General features: G+C 31.6%; 1 protein-coding gene across 1 annotated transcript in view; it reads right to left on the reverse strand.

The window, feature by feature from the left end:
* LOC129003559 (BAI1-associated protein 3-like) overlaps positions 1 to 24,766 on the reverse strand; it is a 223,564-nt gene extending 198,798 nt beyond the window's left edge. The window contains exon 1 of the mRNA XM_054431856.1: positions 24,685 to 24,766. The gene's annotated coding sequence lies outside the window, so the exon portion shown is untranslated. The remainder of the gene's footprint in view (positions 1 to 24,684) is intronic.

The following is a 24,766-nucleotide window of genomic DNA, read 5'->3' on the forward strand; positions in this document are numbered from 1 at the left end:
TTAATTACTAACAATCACTACTCATAACTTCTTAGAGAGGTTATGTTTTCGTTTATTGTCATTGCCACTGAAAGTTATGCAACGAATTATTGTATAATCAGCTGATTTCATGTAATTACGTGTTTGTAAAACTTGGTACAACTGAATAATATAGTGATACAGTTAACTTACAGTTTTATTTCAGCATCGAATATGTGGTCCACAACGAGTTGGGTGAAAAAGTTGTTAAGGGGTTTTCAAAATAAACCAGAAGCACATTTTCATCAATCAATTTAACCATATTTTGTTTCATCCATTTAATGAATTGCTAGTATATAATTCCATACCTTTGTTTCGACTTTGGTGGCAAAATATTAGCACAAACGGTGTGTGCTCTCATTTCCATCTCGTCAACTTCACATTCACTAACTGACATTTTTAAATCAGTATAATCTAACTTCCACCATCTTAGGTTAAGAATACGCGAGTATCAACAGGAACAAGTCCGATCAACAATTACAATTTTCAACTGATCAGCTGATAAGTTGACGTTCAACGCATTACAATTTTATTTCTTTTCTCTCAATCCTTGAACCTCATTGGTCCGTTACCCGTGTTGTTATGAGAAAAACTATGCTGTTATGAATGTAAACAGCTGTTAAGTGAAACTTTTCAATTCTAAGAACTAAACTGAAATGGATACTTTAAAAAACGGTCGTAGGTAAAATAATTAAAGGTTATTGTTATATTTATATTTTTTTTCTTTCTTTTGTGGCAAATATTAACATGCAATATATGAATAAACTGAATTCTAGGCATTCTACGGAAATAATATTTGTTTTGTGTGGGCCTAAGTGAGAATTTTCTTTTTTAATTACAAATAAAAATCTTTTATATTTGAAGGTTTATTTAGTATATAATGTACCACTGGAGATACTCATCGATGACCTAAGCCCGAAAATACTAGGTTTTCAAAAGCTTTATGCAGACAAAATGCAGACAGAATTTCACAATACGATATACCGGGATCCCCTAGTTACATATCTTACAAACACATATTTCTAATTAATTCAAATGAGTAACAACTAAATTAACACCCTTGCCTTCGAGGAAGGGGTGACCTAATCCTGTTTCAAGGGTTAGCTGGATTAGACTGTCCTCAGAGTTTAACAAGGCTACAATTAGTTTGCTAACTAGAGTGTTGTGCTGAAATATGATAGACTATACCTTATATAACATTAAGGAGGTCATATTATATATTTTAATACATTATTTAACCTGTGGTATTTAATACAAGATATGTATTAAATACGTGTAGTATATTTAGCTATGTAAACTAGATTTATTTATAGATAACTAGCTGGCCCGACAGACGTCGTCCTGTCCTAATGTGGTTTTATATCAAATGCTTGTTAATTTTCAAGATAAGCTTGTTCGCATGGCTTAATCACGTCCTGGTTGAAGTTTGTTCGCTACGCTCACTCACCTTTAGGTTGGAGCTCGTTCGCTGCTCTCACTTGCCTTCAGGTTAGCTCGTTCGCTACGCTAATTCGCCTCCAGGTTGACTCTAACACGCAATTAGCTGTTAGCCAACTAAGAGCTAATTTCGTTCGCTACGCTCACTCACCTTTTGGTTGCAAATTAGATGTTGTAATAAATTTAAAAAATAATAGTGCTGCACCCTGTTGGTTAACCTATTAACTTTTTAATGCTATTGTACATCACAGAATCAAATTGTTTAGTAGAACCAGCTGTTAAGATTCTTTAATTCCATTTAAATACTAGCTGGCCCGACAGACGTCGTCCTGTCCTATTGTGGTTTTATGTCACATGCTCGTTCATTTTCAAGATGAGCTCGTTCGCATGGCTTAATCACGTCCTGGTTGAAGTTCGTTCGCTACGCTCACTCACCTTTTGGTTGCAAATTAGCTGTTCTCATAAATTTAAAAAAATATAGTGCTGCACCCTGTTGGTAAACCTATTAACTTTTTAATACTATTGGACATCACAGAATCAAATTGTATAGCTGCACCAGCTGTTAAGATTCTTTAATTCCATTTAAATATGAGTACTCATAAGGTTAACATGGGGAATTACAGAGTCACTGGGGCGGAGCCCGAAAGAATTTTTGAGATAAGAATATTCCTTTATGTTAATCGGGAATGTAAGCTATCATTATGCCAAATTTCAGCCCAATCCGTCCAGTGGTTTATGCGTGATTGAGCTTCAAACACACAAACAAACAAACACACAAACTTTCACATTTATAATATTAGTAAGATAAGCTATTGCCTTAGGTCTCATGGTAAGACCCGGGATCGATTTACTTTTTCTGTTTTGATATGACCAAACACAAAAAAACATCCGATAAATTTCATATTTATATGTACAATAGTTACGGAGGAAAAACTTTTAATTTAAAATCTCTATATTATTTTTATGAAGACTAAATATATTGATGTAGTTTTCTTGTTTATGGACATTTTGATCAGATTTGGCAAACTTCTTTATTTCCTACGAAGCTACTTAAATGTTAATAAAACATACTTTATTACCCTCCATGTCACAGCAAAGCTAAATACTCGTTAAACTTGATGTTATTTAAATAGGGAATAGATCCAACAGTTTTATGGAAATATTTGTATCTAACAAGGAAAATGGAAGTTCACATGGACTGCAAGTTTGCTGCTGTGGGGATATTTAGTACTATTATAGTTATAATTATTTACTATAAATATTCTTAGTTAGAGCCAAAATATTATGTCATTTTGACGTGCCAAATGTTAAGTATTTACCAAATTTTGCACTATATACTGTATATTGATTATCACAATATAGAGTTTTAAAGTAAGTAAATTAAATTTTCAACAAATTATCGAGCCTGGTACTTCAATAGGTGTTGTAATTATTCTGCAATAATTGTATTAAATAGAGTTAAAATGTTTATAACATATTTACTTAATACCATGCATAGTATAAAGTATGTCTCAAAACATCTTACAAACAATTTTCCAAAGGAGCAAAAGGGATATGAAACATAACATAACAATATGAGATAAGAACCTGGAATATCCCTGAGCTGTATCTGTTCGGATGGATTACTGAATACTTCTGCTTTGTCGTATTTGCAATTTTGTATTTCCTTTTTGAATGCTACCGTTATTTTATCATGCAGTTACTTATATTAAATATTAAAGGATCCAAAAGTGATACAATACCATAACAGTTTTAATATTATTTTTATTCATCCAAAGAATGAAAATATTAAGTTACTCAAAGGAGTTAGCTTATATTTTTTTAATTGTTAAATTTACACAATAAATGGGGGAATTAATTCAATTTTATATGACACTCTTAGGTATTTATACTTTATATACAGGGTGTTGAAAAAGTCTTAACACGCCCAAAAATAAATTAAACGACATAAGATAAAATTTGGCAGCTTCAACATATCATTAATAATGACTTTTCTAGATTTTTTGCAAGAAATCAAAATTTTCCCCCTTCCCCTTTAAGGGCAGATAGGGGGCAACTAAAAATTTTCAAATGTTAAGACCTTTAAAATGAGGGGTCACAACATGGGACATTTGAAAAATTTTAGTTGCCCCCCATCAACCCTTAAAGGGGGAGGGGGCAAAATATTGATTTATTGCAAAAAACTAGAAAAGTCATCACTTAATTATATGTTGAAGTTGCCAAATTTTATCTTACACCGTTTAATTTATTTTTGGGTGTGTTAAGACTTTTTCAACATCCTGTATTTTGAATTAATTTAATATTGATTTGGAATTTCTATGCCTACACTGTGTCCAAAAAGATCTCCACTTACTAATTCAGTGCCTCTTTAAATCACGTTTGATGTAGGTTATTACAATACTAACAAACTAAATTACAAGATATATTGAGGAAACACCAAAGCAATCACTATTGGCCTTTTTTGTTTGGAATTAATAATAACGTTTCATATACGTTTTTGTCATATTTCAAATCCTTTCTAGTAGCCTGTATTATAACATTTATTTTCTTCTATTTTCATTCCTAATGCATACACTTCACGTTCTTCCACGTGAAATGTTACACGTTATTAGGTATTAGATGCATCCTTTTTAAAAAACTATGGAAAATATTTTACTGTGATTTTTCAATTTATTGTCCATTAAATTTACCTCGTGTCCAAAATAGACTACTTTAATCAAGATTATCATGGAGGTATAAAGCACATAAAGCTACAAGGGCTTCAGTCATTGTGCTGCTTGGTAAAGCCTTTGTTGCAAAGATTAAAGGCACGAGATCAAATCCAGGCTGCGTCTTTGTAAAAAGTATAAAACTGCCGTGAACCTGCTTTATGAACATTGAACATGTTATTACCAACTGAAGCTTCTTAAAGTAAAAAGATTGGTGGCGAATTATCGGTATATTCATAAATGCATCAATACAAAAAACCGAGTACGTATTGAGTAAGTAAATGGTAATTAATGGTAAGCAAATGGTAATTACTGGTAAGCAAATTGTATGTAATGGCAAGTAGTGGTAAGTAAATTGTAAGTATTAGTAAGTCATAGTCAGTAAATGGTAAGTAGTGGTAAGTAAATTGTAAGTATTGGTAAGTCATAGTCAGTAAATGGTAAGTAATAGTAAGTAGTGGTAAGTAAATTGTAAGTAATGGCAAGTAGTGGTAAGTAAATTTTAAGTAATGGTAAGTAAATTGTAATTTATAGTAAGTAAATGGTAGTTAATGGTAAGTAAATTGTAAGTAATGTTAAGTATTGGTCAGTAAATGGTAAGTAATGGTAAGTAATGGTAAGTAATGGTCAGTAAATGGTAAGCAATGGTAAGTAAATTAATTAATGGTAGGCAAATTGTAAGTAATAGTAAGTAGTGGTAAGTAAATTGTAAGTAATGTAAGTAATGGTCAGAAAATAGTAAGTGATGGTAAGTAAATGCTAATTAATGGTAGGCAAATTGTATTTAATAGTAAGTAGTGGTGAGTAAATTATAAGTAATTGTAAGTAAATTGTAGATTATGAGTCTGTGGACTTTGTGGGAGTCGTCTTGTTCAGTTGCAATACTGTTGAATAAATCCAATTCCCTTGGATATGATGAATAAATATTCAACAAGAATAAATATTTTATTGGGGTTGGCTACAGTAGAATTAAACCTTTATTTAATCAAATCAATTTTACCTAGCTAAAGATGTAAATCAATTGTATTAGCTAAGTCATAAAAAATGCAGTTATCTTCTTGTTCTTAAGCTAGACGTGCAGAGTAAGGTATTTACAACAGTTATTTAAAACTCGACCAAAAATATGTAATGTACAGACTTCTCTATTTTCACCCCACGCTGTAAAAAAAACATGTGATTGGAATTTCTTTCATTTGTTTTGATTTTCTGTTTACATTTCGTTATTATTTCGTCACCAGCATGGCAACCCATACGGCCCATGTTAATTTTTTTTCAAATTTTAAATTCATTTTTTGTGCTTATTGAGCATATTTTAATTTATAAAGGGATTTTGCATATCCACAGGAAAATATATTATAACATATAAAATATATTATATTATGCTTAGATTGTCCCTGCAATTCACACGAGCTGAGAAAAAAGGTTTTAAAGAAACATGCTTACCTATTAATATATAGATATAAATTTGGTTTCTGTTTAGTTTTTGAATTTTCCAGAAATCTTCGTTTGTGTGAACATTTTCTGCTACAAAAGATCAAAAAATTAAGTTTTCACAACGTTTAGGAATCTAGAGTTCTTGTTTACTAAGTACATGATCCTGTTTCGTCTTCAAATTCTCTAAGAATTATGTTCAAAGAAAGAATTAAAGCACTAAAGAGTGTATTAATGAGCAATTCACTGAAAACCTCCCCATAAATAATAGCTAATGCAGACTATTGTATTTTCTTCTGTATTTATCAAAAAAAGTTTAGATCTGAATATAATTACGAAAATCAGTGCGGTAAAGATATTTTAGTATGTAATTATCTCACTTATGCTGTATTTAGAAAACAGTGAAACTTATTGTGGTTTAATTGTGGAATTCTTGGATAATAATACTTATTTAATTGAATTACTGTTATTCCCTAACATTGATCACACGTTAGAACACTTTAAAAGTGGTAATTAATTCAAATAAATAAGCTAACCTAGCTATTTTTCTTGACTAAATTTGTAAGTCTGTTGGTGAAATAAAAGCGGTATCGGTGGCTGTCACAAATGAAAACATTTCAACCCAATTGTTTCCGCTAGATGATTGAATCTCTACCTGAAAATATCGATCTGATTCTCATCCTGTCTGTCCAACTGTCTGTGAGATTCAATACAATACAATACAATACACATTTTCAATACAATACACATTTTCAATACAGTATACATTTTCATTTCAATGCACATTTCCAATACAGTACAATAAACATACTGTATAAAATTAAGAATTTTGATAGTAGTACAATTTTATTAGATTTCTTTTACAGTTAAGGGTTTTGACGCCAATTTTTTATTATTGCAAAGTTCATTTTCTAAAGGGTGAAACCCTAGTCTGTTCCTAAAAATGCCTCGCATAAATTTACTTCAACGTGGAGATGGTAATTTGCAAAGTTTTTTTCGTATTTTCGCTATATTCAAATGGTATATATGAAAAAATGTATATATGAATTTAAACGGATGGCGTTTTTGGCCTCTGGGGACCTCGAAACGAAAAAGTAAATCGGTCCCGGGTCCAGGTCTTACCATGAAACCTACAGGAATAGCTTATTCCCTACATGAGAAATTCGCTAAAAGGTCAACTTTAGAACAAGACCAGTGGTAGGACCGTTCCTCATCAATCCAAATTTCAATCAAATTTCAAATCAAATTTCAATATCGTGGAATAGTGGTAAAGCGTGGGGCTTCGGTGCACGAGTTCCCGGGTTCAAATCCCGCGAATCACTAAAGGTTTCTATTTGATCTATGTGATAATGGAACCTCTCTAGGACTAGCCTAAAGTGTAAAACAATTCCGGGCTAGAACCTAGCGTCCTAGGATGTTGTGTCAAAAAATATCGTGAAAAGATAAATAAAAGAATAGTCAATGATTAAAGTCAGGCCTAATAAATAATCCAGCCAGGTGTCGAGTATGCGAAAGTGCACGATCAAACGAGGTGTTTTTGACTTCGGCCATGTTTGACACCTGTCATGTTAAATAATGGCCATGTTTGTCATCTGTTTTGGTGAAATTTGCAATTTTCATTCCTTGACATTCAATATTCGTTGTTCTGTTTGAAATGTTCATCATGTGTATTTTGTTTGACATTTTTAATTTTTGTCGAGAATTAATTCAACGTTTGTTGTTTGATATTTGCATTGTTCGTAACTTAGTGTGCTTGATTTGCCATGTTTACCAAATATGTCATGCAGTGTCGATGTTTGATTATCTATCATGTTTGTTTGCCATGTCATGTTCGTCGCAAATTATTTTTCAACTTGAACACCTGCCATGTCTTCTTGAAAATTTCTATGTTGACTTGTCTTAATGTGACATAATTTGCCTTGTTAAGTTTTCATTTTTTTATACATTTTTATTTATGACATTTGTTATGTTGATATTCGTTAATCTTTGATATTTAACGGGTCTAACAAATTTCACGTGTGATAAGTAATATGTTGGCTTTAATTTTTTACTGTATATTTTATTAACCTTTATTATAATTATTGATGTCGTTACCTACCATGTTTGTATTTTATTTCACATTAAGTCCATTCGATTGGTAATTCCACTCGAGTAGTCTTATAAATATACAGTATTAATAATATTTCACACAGTATATTTAGGGGTAGAAAATTAATGTTTACCCATTCATGTCATCGCTGCTTTAATCCTTTCGTTGTGCAATAGTTTCTAATATCGTTTAAGTATTATCGTACTGTACTCCGTTCACAAAATTTAGGTGGTTCTAGGGGAAGAAATATATCCCATCCACGTCTTGATCCTACCGCTGAAACATAGTGCAACAGCTGATATTTGCCAAAACGTAAATCAGCTGCAACAAACAGGAAAAAGTGGTGAGGGAACTTCCCCTCAAACCACTTAAATATTGTGAACTGAGTAAAAAGATATCACAAATGCATATCGAAGTGTTATTTGTAAGTATGGCCTATTTTTATTTGTTTCCGTAGAAAAATAAATCAACATAAAACGAGATACCATACAGATGATATTGTATTATCCACTGAAGTAGATATAATAGGACAAAGATACCCCACTTTCGGCGTTTTAGAGGCACTTTTAGGGCATTTTTTATAGGGGAAAAATGAGAAAAATGAGTGGCTCATTTTTTTGGCCACTTTTTTAAAGACCCAGCTCTCAACCTATACACCCCTATATAAATTTTCTACTTTTTTAATACTGAAAAACACGTCTGGAATATGGCTCATTTTTTTGGCCACTTTTTTAAAGACCCGGATCTCGTCCAATACAAACCCATAGAAATGTTCAAACTCCATTAAAATTTTAAATCCACATCCATTCCCATGTATATTTTCAAAACCATGTGAGGTTTGTGCGTGAACTCGGGCATGCTCCCGGCTTATGACGTGCTCCCTTGGACATCCTTAGTGGAAATCCATGAGTTCTGGCTACTTGGGAACCCAAGCCATTTGACATACAACGAATCACCCTTTTTCCTAATTATCTTCTCTACCAAATACATGTCCTTATACTTGGTCTTTAACAACTCCTCTGTATAGAAGCCTCCCCTGATTATATTGCCATTTTCATCTTTCAAGATATAAGTCACAGGCTTTGTATTCTTAACTTCTGCTATTGTAAATAGTTCCCCTGTCCAATTTGGAGTATAACCTTTACTAAAAACATGTTTATACTTGGAAATCCTTACGCTATCACCTACCTTATATCTTGGCTTTTTAACTTGCTCTACTTTAGAAGTCAACCTCTCATGCACATATTTACTATTCTTAACATTTACTTGGTTAGGCTTCATTCCTATAGATCTATGCACTTTATTATTATATTTTCGAATTAACTTTGGAAGTAAATCCAACCATTTATAACTCCCCTGAGCACTAAATTCCCTATATAACCAATTCTTTAAAGTTCTCTGAAACCTCTCCACAATTGCAGCCTTAGTTGTAGAAAATGTGTGATAGTGATTAATATTTAATTTTTTCATTAGTTTGCTAAAATATTGATTAAAAAATTCTTTTCCATTGTCAGATTGAATGTTTTTAACCCCCTTTGGTAGAATGGTTTTAATGGCTTCTGTAACCACTAACCCTGTCTTATTCTTTAGTGGAGCAGCATAAGCTTTTTTAGAAAATGTATCTATTAAAGTTAAAATATATTTATTGCCAGAATTTTCTCTAGCATAGTTTTGCATATCAATTAAATCTATTTGTATGGTTTCATTTATACCTAATACTTTGAAAGACCTTCTAATGAAATTCTTTCTTGCAGGTTTATGAAGTTCGTATGCAATTTCATTCATTTTTTATAACATCATCCTTTCCTGTAACTCTAAATACATCACCATTAGCCCCAATCAATAGATTATCTTCCATTCTTTTAAATACATAGTTTTCTGGTATATATGGTCTATTATCTATATACTTAAATCCACTCAAAGATGTGGGGTCAGCAACTAATAAATCAGGATTATATTCCATCAAATTAAATTTTTTTTCTCCATATACAAATTTTGATCCATCATAATGCATAGATTGTGACATTAGACAAATATCATCCGAATGTTCCCCCTCTGGTAGATTTCTTATGAATTGATTTTTGGCATCCCAACAATGTAGTTTTTTATTATAAGTTATAGTCTGTTCTTTTGTAACACAGTCAGTGTCATCAATGGCAGGTTTAACACGTACTAACCTTTTATTATTAAAATTCCAATAGCCTACTTCCATTTTTGGAACTTGTGAAACATTCACAGCATCTTTACTATCTGTACCTTCCATCAAATTGCTAAGTTTTTGTTTCTTAGCATTCCAAACACCATTCTCTGATTCTAAAAATTCATAATTATTATCGTCTTGTACAAATTTACCATCTTTTTTTCGTATTAAAGTCTGTTGTAAAGTGGGCACATCATCTAAACTTTCACCCTTTTCTACATTAGTAATTTTCCGTTTCTTAGCATTCCAAATACCATTCTCTGATTCTAAAAATTCATAATTATTATTGTCTTGTACAAATGTACCACCATCTGTTCGTATTAAAGTCTGTTGTAAAGTGGGCACATCATCTAAACTTTCACCCTTTTCCACATTAGTAATTTTCTGTTTTTTAGCATTCCAATTTTTATTCTTAGATTCTAAAAACTCATATTTAGTTTTACCTTGTAAGAAGACATCACCTTTTCTAGTTAATGTCTGTCCCAAAGTTGATACATCATCTACAAACTCCCCATCTTTAACATTACCAATTTTATGGTTTAAACCATTCCAACTATCGTCTTGTAAATTTAAAGTAGGTTCACTACTAGCCCTGGGTTCTGCAGGCTTATCATATGGATTATATAAACGATAAAATTTATCTATAAACATATTTTTATTTAATAAATAATACCACTTTCTCTCAATTCCTCAATAATGGAATCTATTTCATTATCCACTCCTGAGTTACCGGCTTGGCGACTTAGCCAAAGAAGTCTTAACCTATCTACAAGCTCATTAGAATCATCCCAATAAATATAGTCTATTTTATTACCAGTCACTTGTCTCAAACCTTCACCAACAGATTTAAAAAGAGGTTTAATTATATTAAGATATTTAGTATGTCTATTACTTGAAATTGGTGCACCATCTTTGTAACTCTTTAAATGTCCATTTGTAGCTTCCAAAATCTCTTTATAATTTTGCAAATCGGCCGGAGTATAATCCTCAGGTTCTTTTAAAGTTAACAATTGCCACAAACCTTTTGTCCCCTTGTAGGTTTTATTTGCAATTGTAACATCATCATTGGCAATATCAACTTCCTTATTTCCAATAAAAAATTTATTTGCTTCTCGTCTAATACCATATGTAGTGTCTGTCATACTACTTTTACTGAGGTAATTTCCTAAATAGTCTGATGCTAAAAGACCAAAATCTAATTTCTGTGGGGTGGATTGCTGTAATGGTTGCAATCTTGGTATTATTGGTATTCTAGATGGAGTCATTGGGAGAATCTCCATTCGAGGCCTCTCTGTTTTGGCGATTTTTTTTAATTCTTGTAATGGCTCTATTAAAGGTTGGAATGTTTGAAACCTCTCTTCAGCCTCTAGAAACTTGCCACGTTTTAAAGCTCTATATTTCTCTCGTATTTGATTTGCAGAGTCAACCAATTCTTGTTGAATGTTTTTCATCTTTTATTTACATTTTATTTATCTCATTTGACAAAGGATTGTACTCAAACACTTTATCATGTATTATCAAACAATATGCAGATGTATTTGCTGGCACATTTTCTGCAGTTTCAATCTCTAATTTAATATCAACAATTCCTTCCTTCACTGTTTCGTTCTGTCTAGAACAGTCTATTACAATTAGTGGATATTTCTTCATAAACTCAGCCCTACTAATCATAGGATCTGGGATAGTATTATAGTAAGTCTCTCTAAACCTCATAAACATCTCATAAGCTTTAGAGACATCTCCATTTTCAAAGTCGAGATTTAAATCACTATAAGGATAATATTCAGAGTTTAGAAATACTTTGAGATTTTTTAACTTACAGTGATCAAATTCATCAGTTCTTTTTCGTGCACTATTATCCCTAGCTGTTTGGAAACCAAATATAATATACCTAGGCTTCTCCAAACTTGAAGATGTCTTTACTGACCATGTATGTCTTGTAGTATTGGGATATGATGGAAGTTCATGCAACTCTAAGCTTCTAAATGCAATTTGCAAATTTTTATTTTGCAGTAACATCTTTTGTAATTGTAACTTCTCCCCATCTGATGGTATCACATGTGGCATCACCCATTGAATTGAGTTAAGTGTAATTTTGGGAATTGTATCAGCAGTACCACTGGCTGGAGCACTAGTGGTTGTTAATATACAATTCAAATCATTTTTGGATCTTTTCAACACCAATTCTTGTTTGACATTTACTAATACCTTATTAAAATCCTCAAATACACCCATTAACAGTTCTAATGGCAAACAAGTACTAAACTTGCCACTTTTATGGAACTCTTTTAAATTCGTGTCAGAATCAAATGCCACATTTGACAATTTAGTTGTTTTATTGTAAGAGCTCAATATTTTCATAAGACTAGAAATTCCTGGGTTTCTTACAATGTCTATTTCTTTACCTGCGACTTCATATCTAATTTCATCAAATAAGAATGCAAATGCATTATTTATAAAATGACCTTTATCATGATTTTCAATTTCTCCCTTAATATACAGATAACTCCTACATGGGAGAGTTAGCAAATCTTGATTATTAATACATATTCGAATTTCATCAGAATTATTTATTGCCAAAGTGTTATGGGGAACATAGGAGTGATTTGTAATTTTAACCACACTATCGTCGAATTGGGATTTCCCTGTAACGTCTAGAAAATCTTCCATTTTTATTAATAGAAAATTTTAACTTTAGTCCTATTGATCGTAGGAACCTAGCATTTTGTATACTTATAGATAAATTCTTATAAATTCTCATATCTTTTTTATATGACAAGTAATTGTAGTTTCTTCTCCATTAAAGTCAATTGCCTTGTCATGCTGATCGGCAAATGTAATACTGACAACATCTAAACTTCTCTTATTTACAGGAAAATATATAATATTTCTTGGAACTTCAATAATTTTGTAGCCAGGAGGAGCTTCTGGATAAAAGCTATGTATGGTGTGTGATTTGTTTCCATTTAAATAGGACCCGTTTGCAATATTACATTTTACTCTAATCACATTTACATTATTAATGTTTATTTTATTTGTAGATTCAAACTGTACACCAGGAGTAGAAACACCTTTAAATCCCAATAAAACAGACCCTAAACATGGTTTTGTAAAATCAAACACGTGGCTAGAAAGTAATGTCGCTTTCATAGTTTTATTATTAGCTGTAAGGAAAAAGTCTGGGATTTGCTTTTGAATTTCCTTTGCAAGCTCAACCACCTCATATGTTCCTTCAGAAATTTCTATTGTAACTGGAGCTTTGTGGTCATAATAGAAAACATCATCACCTTCTCCAATGGTTAATTTGTTGCCTTTAAGTTTATTTAATTTTGGAATAAGCCCTTTGAATAAAAGTTTGACTTTAGTATTAATTAATGCTTCTCCATTTTTATGTATTATAACTTTAAGTTTACCATCTAATAACTGGTTTAAATCATCAACTAAGATCTCTCCCTTTGGTAATGTTTTTTTCTCTACTTTGTAATATGTTAAAGTATTTAGAGGTTTTTTCACATTAAATATAGAATTATAACTTTGAAAATCAACTAATCCAATTACATAATCATCATTTAATTCTATGGGAGGAAAGAACACTGACTTTAGCTCTGGCTCTGTACCCGAAAATGTTATAGTAAATGAATCCATTTTTATAAACAAAAATTTTTTATGAATGATAAACATAAAATTCCACAAATAGAACTATTTAAATCTTGTATTTGATCGGTTGTATAGAATATTTTATGTCCCTCAAAATATTTAATTACTTCTTTTGGAGGTTGGATTCCAAATGGGTCAAAATAAATTACAATATCTTTATTTTTACGATATGCTGTCCAATGTGTGCCAGATGAACTGTCTAAATTAACTATTCCGCACTCTTTTACTTTTGGTGTTAGATTTTTTAGCTCGTTTTTTAGGTACACCCCCCGGAAGTGAGGCACGTCTTTTGCGGCCTCTAACAGCTGGTAGTTGTCCATCTTTTTTATTAAATTTTAATCCCATTCCCATTTTTGCTTTTGCCTTCATCAAATTTGTCACCGCATAAGCTGCAGCTCTTTCAGCAAGATTTGCGTCATTCGCCGTTACTCTAGTCCAAGCTAAGTCTGCTAATCTCATGTCTGCTTTGTTCCGAGCAGTGGTATCGGGATTATTCATGTAGAATATGTCATGCTCTTTACAATAAGAGTCTAACTTATTTTTTGGAGGTACATTTTTGGCTAGATTTTGACGTATATTCGTTCCAGGTCCACAGTACCGATATGATGGTATGTGAAGTGGAAATGGAAGGTTATTTATAAGAGTATTCAATAACCCTCGACCCCTGTAAGGCTTTAAGAATAAACCTTTGCCCTTTTTACATGTTTTCTTATTAACATTTTTTACCATTTTTATTATATAAAAAATGTCTTTTATTCAACAAAAACACAAATTTAAAATAGTACATACTAAGGAAAATATACCCAAGAAGTTGGGTCTATTTCCTACCAATATTCGATGTGTTATTTGTGGTCCAAGTGGAAGTGGGAAGACGGTTGTAATTTATAATTTAATTGTAAGAAAGGAAGGATTAAAATTTACAAATTTATATTTAATATCAAAATCTTTAGAACAAGAAAAATATAAAAAAATAATTGAAATATTTAGTTTGTGTGACGAAGTGAAATTACACACGTTTACTGACTGTGAAATCACACCAAATGATGTAAAATCACAGTCAGTTGTTGTATTTGATGACATAAATAGTCAAAATATTACACAATTTTTTTCAATGGGTCGACATAAAAATATTAACTGTTTTTACTTGTGTCAATCTTACAGCAAAGTACACAAACATTTACGTGATAATGTAAATTTCCTAATATTATTTAAACAAGATGATTTAAATTTAAAACATGTATATAACAATCATGTTGGTAATGACTTTTCATTTAACCAATTTAGAAATCTCTGCCACCAATGCTGGGATAAAACTAAATATGGCTTTTTTGTAATAGACAAAGAAAGGTCAAAGAATAATGGCAAATATAGATTTATGTTTGATCAATTTTATAGTGACCAAGCGCAAGCGTATTGATGCCATCTTCTAGAATAAACCTCTTGTCATCGTCAAATGATAGTACTTTCTTGTTCATGGTTAAGGTTTGAAGATGATGATTTGTAGATTTAATTCTTGTCACATTCTCATAGTAATCTTGCCCAGTTGCAAGACAGTTCAAATAATGTTGATGTCTAAGGAGATGTTTAACTGTAGCACCATCAGCTCCTTTAGCTTTCTTCACCTCTAAAGCTTGCTTGTCTTCTTCATATAACCATTTTAGAGGAATATAAGAATATAACTTTGGTCTTAAACCACAATATTCATACATAATATGACCATCTAATTCGTCTTTGAACTTGCCTGTGACTTTTTTATTTTTATCAGAGTATAAGAAATGGTCTTTACTATATCCAGAGGTATCAAAATAGTGCAAGTCACTTTCTATTTCCTTGTAAAAGTCCTCTGTAACTATAGAATACATTAAAGAATCTGTATCAGTCATAAGAAATCTTTTGTTCTTAAATTTTGACATATAATTATAGTGGAAATCATACATTATTACTTTACTAATATCCAAAATGGTCATTCCCAAATATATCGGCTTATTAAACTTTACAACTAATTTATTTAAATGTATAGCATGTAAATTGTTATCGAACTTTTTGCTACAGTCAAACCTTGGATTAGTGACATATTTTGTTAATAGTGACTCATCCTTGAGATATATATCACGAAACTTGCGTTGGTTCATAATTGTTCGACCAAAGAGACTATTATTTAACAATTTGTAAAAGTCTTTTTCAAAATCATTTTTAGCACATTTGCGTTTTTCAATATTAAAATTAATATAGGGTGCAAGCCATTTTGATTGTCTAAATTTTAAAATTCTATAGTATTTTGTAGCAACCAAACCTAATTCCTCATATTTTTGTAATGCTTTATAATGTAAAATATATTTAGTTTTGTCATTTAAATTAGGTATTAATTTGCCATTCATTTTCTCAGGTGCTAATGGATAGTCATTATGTAAATCATGTAAGCTTTTATCGTATTTTAAATCAACTTCTAAGATATATCCAAACTCATCATTTTGATTGTTTTTGTAGTCTATCTCATTCGTCCAACGAAATCCATCCACGGGTAGTGTCTCACACATAGCTGTGGAGTATAGCGAGTTACAATCTAAATATATTAAATACACACTTTCTTGATTGGGATCATAATGTTTGCCCATATATCTATTATTGGCTTTAGCGTAACGTGTAGAAATCATACTGACTCCTCCTCTGATTGCACTTTCTATGAACAAATGCATGTCAATATCTTGAAATAATTGTAATTTTATACCAGTCATTCTAAGACAAGCTTCCCATGTTAGTCCTGGAAGTGAATACATATGTACGGGGTCAAGTTTGTAATCCTTTAAACACAGGTCTCTAAATGTCTCAAACACATCAGCCAGTAGCAATACATCTGTTTTAAGATATAAATCATGATATTCTTGTAAATTATGTATATTGAAATGGGTCCAGACATTTTTAGCATGTTCATATTCGATGGGAGAGATATGTTCTTTAGTTAAAGTACTGTAAAATTTTTCAATTGGAGGTAGAGACTCTGCAAACTTATCTGGCCCTGTCATATATTCATAGGGAAATACGCCTTTGCGTTGTAGTAGTGGATTGTCTATGAATCTAAATGTATTTAAATTGGAAGCTAATTTGTATAATGGAAGGGACAGAAAGTTATAGGAATCTAAAAATACTAAATCATCAACAGAGAATGAAATGTACTTTTCCATATCTTTGGCTATACAATTTAATTTACGATTAAACTTTCCCAAGTGTTGCATAATTAAATGTCCATCGTAATTTTTCAAGTTATGGAAGAATACTGGTATTTTCTTTGTTACTTTATAGTTTAAATTACAATCATTGTGGGCAGCTCCATGGTATTGGCCATTTGAATGACAATGTTCTCGTACCCTATCAAAATATAGAGGCTTTTCGCAAATGTGACAATGTGTTGAGTTTTGGAAAGATGCCTCTTGCTCAGGAGTCATTACAAGGGGAATATATATCACCATTTGACTTTTAATGAAGTCATAAGTCTCAAATAATCTTTCGAAAAACACATCCATAACATTTTCGCCACTATATAACTCTTCAGAAATAATCTTAGAATCTTTTACTACGACAAATGCAAATCCAGATGGAGTATGGTTGTTAGAGTTTATAAAACATTCAAAATCTGCATAAATTACAAATGGGGCTTTAAGTTGATATTTATAATTTTTAAATTGTAATGTATTTTGTTTAGACATTTCCACTCTTTGTGCATCAAAGTTCTTACAATATGTTATATGACGTTCTAATTTATCTTTAGTGTAAAAATGTTGTAAACAAAACTTGCAAAAATGCTTCTTGTGGTCTTGTTTTGTAGACCGTAGCATTAACCTATCAAAATCACGAATTAAACAGTAATGTGATTTACGACCTTGTTGTAATAATAATAGATCTATATGAGTGTTACTATTCAGTTTGGTTCTTCTTAATGGATATATAAATTTTCGGTCTTCAACTCCAAATACATTAACACTTATATTATTTTGTCTTTCAAATTTATCTATATCAGATATTTTAACAGGATACTTTATGTTTGTCATATTTAACTGATTTTCATAGGGTGCATAGCTAGAGACTCTATTAGCATGTTTAGCATTCCTTGGATGTAAAGCTGCTAAAATTGACCAAAGGAAGCATTTATTATCTGAATTTTTTATATTTAAAACAGCATGTTTTGATTGAATACTTTTTGGTGTGGGGATATATGACTTTGGAGTTAGAGGCTTATACTTGTAAACGTGCAACTGCCAATATTTAGTATGGTCATAAATCCATCCACTGCCTTCGGCTTGATATTTGTGCGTGGAAGCGTCAATCTTTAAAAGAGCATTTTCAATTTGAGGCTTTAAATCTCTCTTCTCAATGGTTAGGATAGTAAGGCTTCTGAAATCTGCAATACATTCTTTCTCATTAACTAATTTTCCATTTTGATCTATTGTATATTTTATAAATTTGATTCTCCTTACTAAAGTCCATTTTATCGGTAGAGGACAAGACTGAAGAGTACTTTTAAGTTCAGTTTTAATCGATTCACCAACAAATTTAATCATTGTATATGGACATTTGTTACAAGAATTTACGTGTCTTTTAAAATGGCCAACAACATTTCTTTTACAGAAATTACAAGTCTTGTGACTTTGTAATATATGAGATTTTAGAGCCACATTATTATCACAGATTAAATCACACAGTTTACATACCTTCATTTGATGTTTTAAATTGTAGTGGCGAATAAGGTTGCTTTTTTTGGAGAGCGATGCGAAACAATGTTGACATGTAGTCTTCATTTTTATATATGTAACTAAAAAACTAGGTTGGCATCTTCTATATAGTAGAAATTACATTTTGACAATTTCAATTAATGAGAAATAATAATTTGAATCAGAATTTTATATTTTAATATTCAAAACAATTTCATACAATAGGATTTGGCAATTGAAATTTTCTAAATCAAAACAAAATCCTAAATCTTAAATAAAAACTCTTTTTAGCAGAATGCTGAGTCTACATATATACAGAGTGAGTGTTACCTATGTTAAAAGGGACTTGACAAAATTATATAGTGAGTATAATTTGGCTAAGTTTTTAAATAATAACTTGTGCACACTTTTGACTCAAAGTCCCCTGGTGCATGAAATTTGGCTAAGTTTTTAAATAATAACTTGTGCACACTTTTGACTCAAAGTCCCCCGGTGCATGGAATTTGGCTAAGTTTTTAAATAATAACTTGTGCACACTTTTGACTCAAAGTGGCCTGGTGCGTGAATTTGGCTAAGTTTTTAAATGATAACTTGAACACACTTTTAACTCAAAGTCCCCCGGTGCATGAAGTTTGGCTAAGTTTTTAAATAATAACTTGTATATATTTTTGACTCACTTAAAAATAGTAATAACAAAATAAGTTACTTTTTTGGATAGAGAAGCAGCACACAGTTGACATGTAACTAAAAAACAAAGTTAGCATCTTCTATATGGTGGAAATTACATTTTAGACAATTTCAATTAATGGGAAATAATAATTTAAATCAGAATTTTAAATTTTAATATTTAAAACAATTTCATACAATAAAATTTGGCAATTGTAATTTTTTAAATCAAAACTAAATCCAAAATCTTAAATAAAAATACTTTTTAGCAATTCAGATTGCTGAGTTTACATATATACAGAGTGAGTGTTAGTTATAGAGAAGACTATGTTACCTATGTTAAAAGGAACTCGACAAAATTATATAGTGAGTATAATTCGGCTAAGTTTTTAAATAATAACTTGTGCACACTTTTGACTCAAAGTCCCCCAGTGCGTGAAGTTTGGCTAAGTTTTTAAATAATAACTTGTGCAAACTTTTGACTCAAAGTCCCCCTCATGAGTGAATTTGGCTAAGTTTTTTAAAATAGACTTATATACATTTTAAGTTCCTTAGTGACTGTTCAAAATACTCTAAGTGTTTAAAAATAGATTTATATACATTTTAAGTTCCTTGGTGACTGTTCAAAATACTCTAAGTATTTAAAAATAGACTTATATACATTTTTTACATGTTCCTTAGTGACTCAATTCGGCTAAGTTTTTAAAAATGGACTCGGGAAATTAGCTACACTCCTAAGTTAAAAGAAATACAGAGTATGACTACAAGCATCAATTACGTCACCAATTGATCCCATGACCCGACACGCGACAACATATTACAATAGTCTAGCTTAGATGTCAAAGACTTACCAAAACAAGAAGATCCAGGTGGAAGAGTTAGTGATGATTCCGTAGAATGCCCCCCTTATATACCACAAAATTGTCTAAATTAATTTAGAACTTAACAATGGAAATTGAACAAACTGAAATTGAACAATTGAATAATTGAGGTCAATCAATCAAACATATTTGGTAATTGTCTAAACCTGCGCCAGACAGTCTGGCACCAGACAGTCTGGCGCCAGACAGGCAGAGAATGTTGACAATTGATTTTGATTGGGGTCATTAGGTTACACTCACAGTCATTCATTTGAGTCAGGCATAGTTTACGCATAGCCATAAGCGTGCCCGAGTTCGCGCGCAAACCTCACATGATTTTGAAAATATACATGGGAATGGATGTGGATTTAAAATTTTAATGGAGTTTGAACATTTCTATGGGTTTGTATTGGACGAGATCCGGGTCTTTAAAAAAGTGGCCAAAAAAATGAGCCATATTCCAGACGTGTTTTTCAGTATTAAAAAAGTAGAAAATTTATATAGGGGTGTATAGGTTGAGAGCTGGGTCTTTAAAAAAGTGGCCAAAAAAATGAGCCACTCATTTTTCTCATTTTTCCCCTATAAAAAATGCCCTAAAAGTGCCTCTAAAACGCCGAAAGTGGGGTATCTTTGTCCTATTATATCTACTCACTGAAGAGTCCCCGTCTCTATAACACAAGAGTTGTAAGAGTTGTCTCTCCGCTTTAAACGTTCAAAACAATGGCCTGTGGTTGCTCTTTTGAGGCCTTTGACATTAAACATCATTGAAAATATACTCAAGGAGACTGTTTTTTATAGATATATCTTATGTAGTGTATAATGGTATAGAAATGTATTTAAGTCTTTAAGACTGGTTGGTATTTTGTATACTTTACGAGACAGGGGATATTTCGTATCAATTGGGATAAATGTAAAGTAGAAAATTCCAATCAAACAATCTCTCCATTTAGTTTTTTAGCGTTGGTTCCTTATACTTTTATTCATTGACCTGCATATTTACACGTTTATTTGCAGCGTATGAACAGGTATACACGTACAATCACATACTCTTATATAACCATATTAAAAAAATTAGCTATTTCTTTTCCGAGTTCGTTTGGGTCTTCTACCCTACCGATTTTCATGATTGAGGTCTCAAATTGAAGGTAGCACGCACATATTTCACAACAAGCATCGGCGTATAATTATCTACGCTCCCACTCGGCTTATACGTCAACGAAATTTGCCCCCGTGTATTACTTATGGGAGTTAAAATGGTTTTTCTTTTCCGAGTTAGTTTGGCTCTTCTACCTGACCGATTTTCATGTTTAGGCCTCTCGCCCACTATACGATTTCGGTCGTACGACACTGTGTCGTACGATATTCTTATCATATGTGTGGTCCTCGCCCACTTTACGACACTTTGTCGGATAAATGGCCAGTTGCTCGGTAGCCCTGGAAGAGTGAGGTGTGGGTGTGTTGCGCAATATCTTAAAACAGTGGTTCTGTATCAAATAGTAAAACAATGATTCCGTACCTGTTGTTGCAATGTGGCTGCTGTGGCGTAGATTAAGCGATAGTGGCCAATGTAGGCCTACATCATTAAAGAAACATTTATTTTTATGTGTAAATTATTTTTTAGTTAATGTATTGAAAGAAATTTTCAAATTATATTAGTCCATGCATTTTACAAGTTTTTAAATATACCATAACTATCATAGGGTTTTGGGATAGTCTGGTAAAAAGTATGTATGTTAATTGTTTTTGGATTAGTTTTTAAATAGATTTAATTTTATCAATATAATCTACAAAAATATATATTTATATGTTTTAGTGAAACTTTTTTACACAATATAATTAATAATTAAGATTATACAATAATAATAGCCAAACTCGAATTTTTCAATAATTATTTTGTTATATTTACTCATAAGTGATGCAGTATTTAAACATAACTAGTGTCCCTGTTGCTCGAATTCGAGCAATTGCTAAGTATTACAGGCGTTAGTTATTTTAAAACGAATAACAGTCATAATGTATGATGACTTTAAAAGATTCGACTCAAAGATTATGGAAATACTCAAGATGTACCTAACAGATCGATATAATCAACAGTTCTTGCAAATATATTATCATTTTTCAAAAGCTGATCTTTTTTTTAGTGTTTTCTACAAATAGCCTTACCCTTAGCCACATTAGGTTGTCCATAATAACGATTATAAATTCTAAAAAACATGATTTCCATTTCTTCTTCTTGGTGGTGTTCTATGACTTTCCTATGTTACCATAGTTTGCAAATCGGCTCTTTCAATGATTACTAAGAAATGCAGCACAGTGTTAATTGAGTTTTCTTTTTAGTATATCAATCCATCCAGGCTCTCTAGCTTTCTTCCATTGTAATATTTACGCCAACCCAAATTCAAATAGTGAATATTTCATTTCTACCAAGTCAGTAAATGTTTGTAGTAAACTGTTAAATTAGCAAACTTATTGACTGTTTACAATTTACATATGTTCTTCTTCTCACTTTTAATTTCTAACAACAGCTGGGGTTTTATAATAATTTTTGTTTCCCTTGTTAATCTTATGGAGAAATACAAAACTTTAAAGGGCCCCAGGGCCTCACTCTCTAATTATTTCCCTAAAGTGAAAGTTTCCTGCACAACTTCACGTTACGCTTTTTCCAACGACACCAAAAACATGTCAATCGGTTCAGTAGTTTCTGAGGAGTAATTGTCACAAAAAACCTGCTTGCGTATTAAATAAGTACGAGTAATATCCAGTGGTCGAAACTCGACCAAAAATATGTAATGTACTAACTTATGTTAATGTTTCACCCCACACTGTAAATAAAACATGTGATTGGAGTTTCTTCCATTTGTTTTGATTTTCTGTTTATATTTCGTTGTTATTTCGTCACCAGCATGGCAACGCATAAGATCCATGTAAATTTTTTCAAATTTTTAAACTCATTTTTTGCGCTTATCTTTGAGCCTATTTAAATTTATAAAGGGATTCTGCACACCTACAGGAAAATAGCTTTCTAACGGTATGCGTAGATTTTCCCTACGATGCACACGAGCTGAGAAAAAAGGTTTTAAAGAAACATGCTTGCCTATTAATATATAGATAGATAGATATAAGGAAAAATATAAACAAATTGTAAAAAATAAATAGGAAGATCAAAATTACGCAAAATAATGGTTGGAAAATAAGACCAAGTGATATATCAAACATTATAATAAAAAAGTATGAATGAATTGTAAAAAAATATTTATTCACGATAAGAAATACGCAAAGTGATTTAACAACTATAATAATGACTAAGTATGAGTTAATTGCAAAAAGTATATATAAGACTACTGGGGAGAACGCACGACATACGATAAAAATCGCATAGTGGGCGAGCGCCCATTTGATTGTGTACGCCACTGCGAGTGAAACAGTCGTACGACAGTCGTGTATCACAGTGGCAGTGGACGACTGCTTCACGACAGTTTGTCGTAGTCGTGAGATTATCGTACAGTGGGCGAGCTCTCATAAGATCCAATGGTTCACTGTGGAAATGTTGTCGTTCCGACACAGTGTCGTACGACCGAAATTGTATAGTGGGCGAGGGGCCTTGAGGTTTCAAATTGAAGGTATGCACGCACAGTTTTCACATCAAGCATCGGCATACATTTATCTACTGTATTACTCGACCAAGAACATAAATTCGATTCATATTTAATTCTTACTTCAATGTAACATATATTTCACCAGTTGTAATTATACAATCCTATTTATGTTGGTCTAAGAACCTTTAATGAAATACGGGCTTTTATAAAAGCTATTAGTTATTCAAATCGGACGTGTTTCAAGCAAACGCAAGGTGAATAACCAACATAAAGATTATTTTTATAAGGTTTTGTTGTGATTAAAAATCAATAGCTCCAGTATTGTTCATGTTTTTTATATATTTTAGACTCAAAATTATCATTAAATTATAGGCTTTAATTTGAGCTATTAACTGTTTAAATCAGTTAAGTTCAAGATAGTGTATTATTCATTAAAAAATCATAAATTTGTTTATTTCTCGGGTATGATATGTATTTCAACGCTACGGAGCAGCAAGAGTTCTCAGTATTATAAGATTCGGACTAGTGACGTAATTTGTGTATGTTTTATATCCATGCCCGGGTATTAATAACAATTGACACAAACCAAAACATGATAAACGGATCGATTTGTTCATTTCCCTCAAGTACGATTTTGATCTTAGATTTGACTAATTAATTATAAACCACGGCATTCAATCTCGAATCTTTATATCGACAGGTGAAACTTCTTCCATCCAGTACTATACGTTTTAAAACCCTTTTAATTGTTTCCTTAAAATATAAACTGTTATTATTTTCCACTAAATTGGCTCTGAGTATTCCTGTATAATTTCCTTGGGTCTATCCGAAAAAAAAGTTATTTCAAATATTTTCATGAGTTCCCTGTTAGCTGAGACTTTTGAGTATAAAATATGACACAAATCGAAATGTTGACAGTTAAAACTCACAATAATCCCAGCGAGAAAATGAGTTATTACAATTTTAACTTAATTATAATTCAAAGAAATGTATAGATTTTTGAAAACATTATTGAATTTTCATCGTGTCATCAATTTCGGACTTAGAGCAAGACCTCCATACTCACGACAAAACTTGGTTTTTAACTTTCGAACGTATATCATCTGTTTAAGAATGCATTTTTCTGTAATCTTAACGAAATAGTATACAATGGAATAGGTGGAAAGCTGCATCTAAAATCGAATAAATCATTCGCAGCGTTTACGTTTACAACCAATACAAATTGCCTTCATGTATCATCTTCTAATATTTAATTTTAAACAACTTATCAAACCACAATCAGTAGTGCCCTTGTAAATGCACGATTTGAATTATACCTTGCAAATAACAGCCAGGGAACGGTAAAGTTAGCACAGAGTTGTGCTATCAACAGGTCCCAAGCAGCTGCAGAGTACGTCC

Source organism: Macrosteles quadrilineatus, unplaced genomic scaffold (assembly GCF_028750875.1).
Source record: "Macrosteles quadrilineatus isolate MER2022 unplaced genomic scaffold, UCM_ALF_1.0 Scaffold_9__3_contigs__length_116548681, whole genome shotgun sequence".
NCBI classification, from domain to species: Eukaryota; Metazoa; Arthropoda; class Insecta; order Hemiptera; family Cicadellidae; genus Macrosteles; species Macrosteles quadrilineatus.